Source organism: Vigna angularis, chromosome 10 (genome assembly GCF_016808095.1).
Source record: "Vigna angularis cultivar LongXiaoDou No.4 chromosome 10, ASM1680809v1, whole genome shotgun sequence".
NCBI lineage: Eukaryota > Viridiplantae > Streptophyta > Magnoliopsida > Fabales > Fabaceae > Vigna > Vigna angularis.
In genome coordinates this window covers 5,586,388-5,596,543 of record NC_068979.1, presented here as the reverse complement: position 1 = coordinate 5,596,543, position 10,156 = coordinate 5,586,388, and positions in this window count along the sequence as shown.

The following is a 10,156-nucleotide window of genomic DNA, read 5'->3' as shown; positions in this document are numbered from 1 at the left end:
GAACTTAAATATTTGGGGAAAATTAAGGCTAAATCATTTTGGATAAACAGTTTCATGGAAATGTTATCCTTTAGAAAGAAAATCAGACATGAAAGTTTTCCTTTTGTATCTTAAAAAGTTTTAGGATACAAAACTTGGGGTATTGTATCAAAAGATTGAGGGAAACGTCAAAAATATGTATTGACTATGGGTAAACTTGGGGTATTGATAGCAACCGAGCCCTGTACTACGAACATTGGGCCTATTGCCGTTGGTGGTCCAAAACCTCTAACGAATAACTAATTTGAGAGAGTTGCTCCCTCCACCACCATCAACCGCTCCCTGCACCCAATTTATGCCTTTTTCCTCAATCATCTATACATCCAAACAAACATGCAGTAACACCAATACTTCATAATCATCAAATGACCAAACAAACATACAACCATTCAAAACAAAGAAAATATTCAAATTATATAAGTTTCCCTTACCTCTAAACGTAGCCGAACGCTCACAGATGCAGGATATGGTTCACCACTACCAGTCTTATACACTTAGAGCTCACCGATTTAAAAACTAAACCAAATACAAGACCAGAGTTTCTATCAGAATGAGATATTACACTCATGCAACCAGAATTTGGGTTTGCATTTGACAGAAAAACGAACGGTCTAAGAAGAGAAGTACTCACCAGCTTAAGTCACAACTTGATCGGTGCAAAGTCTAGCTCTTAGCACCAGAAATACTCAGGCGTTGTCTGAATGATGATCGGAAGAAGAAAAGGATGAGAAATCATAGAGAGAAGATGGAGAAAAAGAGGAGAAAATAGAAGGTTCAGAAGATTGAAGATGAAGGGTGCATGCAGAAAAGTGACATGAAGTTTGAAATTTAGCCTTAAATACTACCGTCACTAAAATCGGTCAGCCATTCAGTGTTGCACACCTGTCTTCCACTATCCGAAGCTCTGATACCCTTCCACTGACACCTGGCTTCCACTCACACGAAATTTAAGGGTTTTGACATCCTCCCTAACTACAAAAATTTTCGCCCTCGAAAATTAAAACTTACCAGAAAACAGGTGAGGATGCAACTCCCTCATGACATCTTCCAATTCCCATGTAAAGTCACCTGTCTTCTTGTCCCATACTACTTTAACCAAAATGATGGATTTTCCTGTGAGATTCTCAGTTTGGCTCTCGACAATCGTGACTGGCTGCATCTCCACTCAACAGTCTTCTCTGATTTGAATATCTTCTACTTCCAACACATGGGAAGGATCAACTATATACTTTCTAAGTTGAGAGACATGGAAAACGGGATGAAGGTTGGATAATTGAGGTGGTAAAGCCATCTCATACGCAACTGGTCCTATATGCCTTAGAATTTGGTAAGGACCAATAAACTTGGGAGACAACTTCTTAGACCGAATGGCTCTGCCAACGCCAGTTGTTGGATTCAGTCTAAGAAAGACATGATCTCATGCAACAAATTCTTCTTCTATCAGCATACGATTTCTGCCTACTTTGAGACGCTTTCAACCTTTCTTAAATTAACTTCACCTTTTCAGTAGTTTGTTGAATGACTTCCGGTCCAGTTAACACTACTTCTCCCTCTTGAAACCAATAAAGTGGTGTTCTACACTTTCTTCCATAAAGAGCTTCGAAGGGTGTCATTCCAATGTTGGACTGAAAGCTGTTGTTGTAAATAAATTCCACTAACGACAAGACTTCATCCCAAACTCTCAACTTCATCCCAAACTCCCAAGTGACATTAAAATTAAGGGTTCTGACGTTAAATTTCTGATTGTTAAATCAAATGTTCTTGTTGACTAAATTAAGAATCTTTTCTTTTTTATAAATAAATTTAATCAAACAAATTTTTACCAATTCATCTTATAGATTATGAGCTGATTAGTTAGTCTCACTCACTTTCTCGTATGTAGTGAGGCAATAGGTTTTTAACATTATATTGACTACAAACAATTCGAAAAACAGAAAAATAATATTCATAACTATTAAAACAATACAATAATTTATTTAAGGTTTACTCAATTTATAAATGCATTCTATATTACTATAACACAGAAATTTAAAAAACTTACGAAATGTCTAAAATAGATTTTCGGAGGATCTAACTCATCATAGATTTTTAAATATTTTTATTCATCATAAGATCTTATATGACACGCCCCATCAAGAATCACTGTTCGACGTCTAAAATACACCCCTATATAACATCAAGATTTTTTTCCAGATACTACTTACTTTGAAAAATAAGATAAAAGAGAGAATAAAATATTGTTTAGATGGATAAGAATAAAAATAATTTTTTCCCAAAATATTAGTTACATTTAAAAGTCAAAATAAAGAAATTAAATGTAATGAAACACAATTTTCCCCTAGAGTTGAAAAAAGTGAAATTGCAAAACCTTTTTTTCTTCCTCCTTTTTATTCTGCATCCTGTCCTGTGATTGAATGTTGACAAATTTGTAGCCATGGACCCATTCCCTATAGTCTCTTTTTCCTCCTCGGTTTGGTTTGCTATTAAAACGAGTGAGGAAATGCCATTTTCTTCTGTTTAATTCTGCACATTTCTCTCATTCGTAATTGATCCTGATTATAGCGTATGACCTTTGACCAGCCACAGATGCGACGGTTAGTCACAGATCTTTCACTAGGATTCATAAGCGAGCCACCATCAAAATGGTTAGAGACTAAACCAGTCCCGTGTAGGTTATGTGAATTTATTGTAATATTAATACTTAAATTGTCAAGATTAAATTGGTTTTTGCATTGGATGTCTTCTGTAAATATTTTTGAACGGTTTAGATGAAGAATTACATAGAATTTGCATGTAAGACAACTATTCAATATTAGACAACCGACATCATATACTTTTAATGACATCGGTTCGAATCCAATCGAGATCTATACTATCAAGAAAATTTCAAAAATATCACTGCATCATTTTATGTTTCGGTGATGAAATGAAATATAACGGACGCGATAATATATCTTTTTTTTAAATAGTGGACGACTTATTTAAAATTGAACTGTTGACCTCGATTCTACTCACTGAAACACTCCATCTGAACTGTCATTGATGATATTTTTTTTAAAATAAACATTATGAAGATTTAAGTTCTTGAGAAATTAATTTGGTGATTAAAGTTTTTAATGAGTTAGCGTAATACTATGGCATATATTTAACAAAGAAGAAATTGAATTATGAATATCTAAAATTCTGCGACGTCCAATAGTTTTGCACTTTCTGCTGTGGAACACATCATTACATATATGAATTTTCACATGACATCAGTCTTTTTATGCAGTAACAGGGAATTTGACATGAGAATATCATGTGGGTATTCAGTATGAATTTATTTGTTCACGGTCTTTAAATTAGTGGGTGGAACCAAATGTTTCTAATACTTACAAATGTTTGAAAGAAGCAGGTCTTGTTGAGAAATTTACGTAACAGAGTTCATTCCCAGTTGCGTATTTGTGTACAGTTCTCAAAAGCAATACACAGGAACCTCGCAGTCGAAGTCATGAGATTTCCATGACTTAGCTTTTTTCGGTGCCACTGCCATTATCCATAGTTATCTGTTACTATAAGGAATTGCATCAGCAAACATATTGTGAGTTTTACCGCATATTTAATTCAACTTTAAAACAATAATTAGATGTTCTTATTTTTCTTAATTGAAACTAGACACTATAAATGGGTCGGTTGAGTGTTTGGAGATGACAATTGCGCGTAAACTTTTCTGATATATTTTAGTTTTTGTGCTATCAATCTAACTGTTGCACAGAATAATTGTACCATGAAATCATTGGAATATTTACTATAAACCTTTGGTTGGATTAAGAAATGTTAATAATCGAATTCAGTAGGATTTGGTCTTGTCTTCCCCTCCTCGTTTTGTTGGATGATATAGTAAGTTGATGGTTGGGTAAAATTGACGATGACAGTTAACAGTATCTGATGAAAACCAATTGCACATTAACTTAGTGGCTACTTTATGTCAGTGTCCACTGTCCAAGATAAGCCGAGAGTTCTTATTTCACCATTGAATTGTGGATGTTCATTGCGCCATGCCATCCAAACAAAAGGCCATGTAATTTGCTTTTGACCAAATTACCTGCGATAAGGATTGGAATTGATTGCAGGTGAAAGAAAATAAAACTGTGGCAGAGATTGAAGATTGAAGCAGACTAAAGAAGATGTGAGGTGGGATAGGGATATGAAAGCCACAAAACTAAAAAGCAGTGCTTTTGCAACAGTTTGAAACTGCCAAGATGATAATCATTTGAGTTTAGGCACGCACTGTTATAGGATCACTGATTAGAGAAATCACATAATGAAAGAATTGATTATAAATATGAGATACGTGATAAGATAAAAAGTGTAAAGAGTGTATTGTTTACTCTAAAAATTTCACGCAAGCTTCTACCTTTCCGATAGCCCTCAATGTTGTGTGCGTGGACCAAGTTGTGATATTATTGTTAGCATAAAAAAGGCAAGTGGGGATGCATGCAATTGAGTAAACTGGTTCCATTCTACCTCTACCGTGAATAGTTGTATTGTAGGCCAAGGAAAAGGAAGTCTAAGATATTTGTTTATATATGGAAATACTAATGAGTTACCGAAAGCTATAGCAATTTGCTATGGCTACTTTCCTTTTCTTTGTCCTTGGCATCTCTCGAGCATTTCTTGAACCTCACGGGATTTTCCAGTATCTGATAGATCGATCGATCTTAAAGCTATGCCATCAAACTCACGTCTAAAACTTCACTTTATTCTGTCCTTTTCACGCCCCACGCCTCTTACCCTTTAACCTTCTATTCTCACCTTTACTTAATACCCTTCCCTACTACTTTTTTTTCACAGACAACACTTTGGAATATCTAACACTATCTTTACTCTCGCACGAGGGCTCACAAATCTTGTTTAAAACACAATCTAATCTTAGCAACTATGGCTAGACATCACCTAGGTAGCTACCTAGCTGGGCCACCACCAACATCTAATTTCCCTATTCTCCCTATCTCCAACTATACCTATAAGCTAACATTTCTCTTGGACAAGGAGAAAGCCTTAACTAAAACAAACCTATATTGCATCTTTAGCCACTTTTCTTTTACTTCTTCCCCCCACTTGAAATGATTAAACCTTTTTGTGGATTATATCAAATATACATGTACCTCAAACAGCTAATCACGATCCACTAATTATATGTTTTCAAAAACTTTCTAACTTTTATTTATATTCTTTCACACCCAGTTAATTAACATAAAATATAGGTCAAGATTTATATAAGTGAAGCACATGGCGTGATGTATCTTTTCTTGGACGGCTTAATTAATGTATATTTGGTGTCCCAATTGGTACGTATGTGTGTGTATATATATATATTCTGGTATACTGTTCAATAATACTGAAAAGTAGGTCAAGGCTCTTACCCTACACATTATATTCTCTTTTAGGCATGCACTCACATCTGATGAATCTCCTATCATCACATGCTTGTACTCTAAAACTAATAAATATATTACACTGTACAAGCGTGTAACAAATAGAAACTACATTTTCCATGTTTATCTGTTTCGAGAAAGAGAGAGTCCTTTTGATGGATGCATATATATCTCAATTATTTGGTCTGTGTTAACCCTTGTTTCAAATTACCTTCCCTAATATTAGTGCACGTTTACATCATTCTGGCGTCATTTTGGTTTTTCTGTGAGTGTGATATAAGAGGTGAGAAGCCTATGTTCTTGATTAATAATTGCAGTAAGCAGAACCTATTTTCATCCTCATCATTTCCCTTGCTAGTTTGATATTGGTCTATGTTGATGTTTATGATTATTATTATTAATTCTGGACTAATTTTGAACCAATAACAAAATGATACATAAATGATGTTAAAATGTTGTCAAAGTATCGTTATACTTAATATCCATCCACCAACTTTGTTGAACACTTACTTTATAACCACAGTAATTTCTTTAGTTCAGAAAATTTCTATAAGTAATACTTTTAAGTGATGCATTATACATAAATAAATGTATATTTTATTATATAAATTATAATATAATCAAAACTTATACATACTTTGTTTAAATATATAAATTATAATCAAGATTTTATAAGTAACCATTTAAATCGTTATATAATATTCTGAAAATTTTTGACGTGTTCAAAAGTTTTAGCATATGTCTGAATATTGTGGGACTAAAACTATACGCATAGAAATTGAGAAAATGTGCATTTCGTACATAAAGTAGGACACCTTTGCTCTCAAGTACCAGCTTTGTCACTGTGACGTAGCAGTACTAAAGTTGTGAATTACACTGAAAATGTCATCAGTTTTTTCATTCTCAATTCACCGTTCCGATCACAAGCCGACAGATGTTCAACTCCAACTTTTTTATCTGTCTCCAAATCACATTACTTACCACTTTGTTTCTTCTTTTTTCTGGATGATTCAATACAACTTTTCTTAATGGTAAACAAAATAGACATAGAAAGAAGGATTAGTGGTATGTATGAAAAGCCTTGATGATTGTTTGGTAGTTAATGGCTACAAATTCTCCCGACCCACGAACGTGGTTAGACTTAGACGTGAACAACAGAGACAATAGAAAATGAGAGCGGAACACACATTTTGGAATGTTACTGAGAAATTGGTTGTCATTTGTTGACAAATCGGTGATTAAGAAGCAAAATGTTGGAAGTTGTTGGTTAATTTGAGAAAGACAAAGAAACAATATAGCCCACAAGCCTCAACCTCCATTTGGTAGAAACATGGACCCCTACGTTGTTCTTTGTGCCCACCAAATCCACTTACATGAGAAGATTTGATCTTTCTCACGACAGGTGTGGAGAATCTCCAAACGGTTCCTCACTCACTCAACCACAAATCGTAGACCTTTCCTTCTACATTTTCTTCTTTTGTAGCTTACGATAAGGTCAGTGACCATGCTAAATGGTCCATGCCTTCCTCAAAAGTCTTTCCCATCCCATCTAATCCTAATCTTTGTGGCCACGGTTCCATATATGTGTTCAAATTCAAGGACCATGGAACCTTGCATTGTTGGCCAAGAACAAAAATATCACCTCTCTCATTAAAGACCCTCATTAATTTTTATATTATTATTTGAAAGTTGCACATGGATCTCCATCCACAAATTAAGAACAGTTATGCATAATATATATATATATATAGTACTAAAGGCTGTGAAAGTGTTGCTCTCAAGAAAAGTACAATGAGGAAGCAAAAACAGCACGGTGGTTCCCAAAGGAGGGGGCTTTTCTTTTAAAAGCAAGTGTGAAAAATGGGCCATCAAAACCCCCAAAAGTCCCACAAAGTCAGATTCTTCACAATAGGATATCAAGAGAATGAGTGGCCTTCAAGTTGCTTCCAAACTAAGACGGTTTCAAGTGGGTTCCCGTTTTGCTTATTACACTGCCCATTATTTTATATATCATGCTAAATAATATAATAACACTAACCATTTTTTTTTATATATATATTTTTTCTTTTTAAAGTGTCAAGAAATATCATTGAGTCATGCAAGGAATACATACATAGTCATAATACCATAATGGTCAAAATTAAAAATTGTTTGCCATTTTAAAAAATCACGAGTTGACTATTGAAATAAAACTGGATTATCTATGTCTATGTCTTTTATATCTCGTTAAGAAAGCGTTTTTAGTTGATGTTTTTCAATAACTGAAATTCCAAGAACATTAAACCAATTCTTGGTACAAACGGGTAAAAAAAGCATTCAGTAATAATGTGCATGTTATTAATAGGTAACACAAAGTCGTTGACCCAACATCACCTTTATCAACGAACGATCATGTAACATATGAAACCGGTTTGGTTTTTTTTTTCTTTCATGGAAATGGTCCAAGTTTTTGGGCCAAGTTCACATGACAGTTGTTTTGTTTTACTTACTTAATTTCCTCTGTTTGCGCCAATATCTTTGGTGGCTTATAGCTATTGTATTAGCGTATTGTAGTTTGGTGGAAAATGAGTGAATCGGTCACGTGCTCAGGCTCAGAAAGTGACCGTTAGTATGCAATTTGGCATCTTATTTAAATCAAAACAAACAGCCATGAACACAATTCTTCACACAAAATCTATTTATTTAGGGCACTGCACGCATATAGTAAGAAAAAGTAGAAGATGGGGATATGACTTTATCCAAAACTATATTCACCTTTTGCAGTTGAGATTTAAGACGATAAAACCAGGAAAAATAACAGGATGCATGTGCTTTTTTCTGTTCTTTCTCTCTTTCTTCGCTCAAACGTTGTAACATGTCTTAATAAATGCATCTTCCTTGATTTCTCGACACGTAACTGTGTTTGACCAAAGGTTGTTCTCTAATCGTTGATGATGATCCTTAAACAGAACAATTAAGTAGAAGCATCCTTTTTTTTCTTTTACTTATCCGACAGAAAATCGATCGACAGTGGTGTGGGCGGCCATAATCAAAGTTTTCACAAATGCTTGTGGGATGCCATCATGTGCTTGCATCCAATGCTATAAAGAGACGTTAAGAAAAATAACAAAAGGAAAATATCAGTGCCGGCTTTTTTATCATAAAACTAGATAAATTGATCGCTTTTTCTATTTTGAAAGCCATTTTCTAGGATTCCCCAAACTTTTTGGGTACTGCTTGGACAAAAAAAACGTACCAGTTACACGGTCAATTCCTTGCAAGTTTGACAACGTAGTTCCACTAAACTCCACAGAGTAAGCCCTCGCATATTATTCCAACAAACATGGATGTTATAATTATTTGAAGTGTTTTATATTGTTCTTTAATTAAAAATGACATCAAAAGAACGTAATTAGTTGTCTGAAATTTTGGAAGGGGAGGTGATTTATTAGGTTGTGGAGACTTTGAAGATAAAAAAGAGTAGGTCCACGTGAATGCACCAACCAACCCCATCCTCTAGAGTGATAGTAATGGTTGAGGTTACTATTCTCCCTAACCTCCAAATCCAAATACAATGTCACCTTTTAGGATGAACCATCACATTAATAGCGAGGCTGCGTGATGCTAACTTCTCACCGATGCTTTTAAATCGGTGAACTTCTTGGAAACGGTAGCAGACGCAGCTACCTTCTGACCTTAACCAACACTTTACTTCTTTTATGCCAAATTATTACATTTTCTATATTCAATATTTCTAAATTTTTATATTTTTTTAATTGCTTACCAAGGATAGGTCTTTAAAGACATTACTGTTTCACAATTCAAAAGTTTTTACTACAAAATAATTACAAAACCTTTTACTATCAGGGTATATATAAAACCCTGTTAGCACTCTGTGTGAAGGTAGTGTAAAAATAATATCCAATCTCTGTACTAGATGCTTCTTGTAAATTTAAACCAAAAGAATTATGTTACTTATACAAAAATCAAACTACCCAAGAGTAATTTTTAATAACTACTTTTGATCTTGACCTTTTTTTCTTAATATACTGACTACACTATAAATAAAAGTTGACCATTAAATTAAAGAACATAAAGAAGAGTAACTATATAGGAATAGTTGAATCACTTTGTTTATTAAGATATAAGATATTTTTATAAATAATTAATCAAAAGTTTAAATTTATAGATTTTTTAGTCAAATACATATTTTTTTTTAAACATAAACTTTAAGATATTGAATTTATGAATATTTGATATGTTAAATTTATGGATCTGGTATTTAATTTTCTGTTTCTTGAAACCTAAACTTCATTTGGTTTGCTAATAAATTATAATTTAAGACCATACAATAAAGAGAAGATGGATGGCAATTTAAGTATTTCTAATACAAAATAGATAGGAAAAAAATACTGAAGTGTAGTCAGAAACAGAGCATAAAAGAATTTAAAAGAAGTCAATCTCGGTAGCATAAGTAAAATATTTGTTTGCTAAATTGCAAGGAGTTATGTTTGACTTAAAGGAGGCTGAACTTGAAAATGAGAATGGTTATTGATAAATAATAGGTATGACAATTAATTTGGATGGAGGCAGAGGAAAAAGAGGAGAAAATTTGAAGAGAAAAATATTCTTAATCACTAATCATTAGTTGGATATTACTTTTTTTTCATGTTTCTTCGACCATGACGGAAAGAGAAAAAGATTGGAAGCAAGAAAAAAAG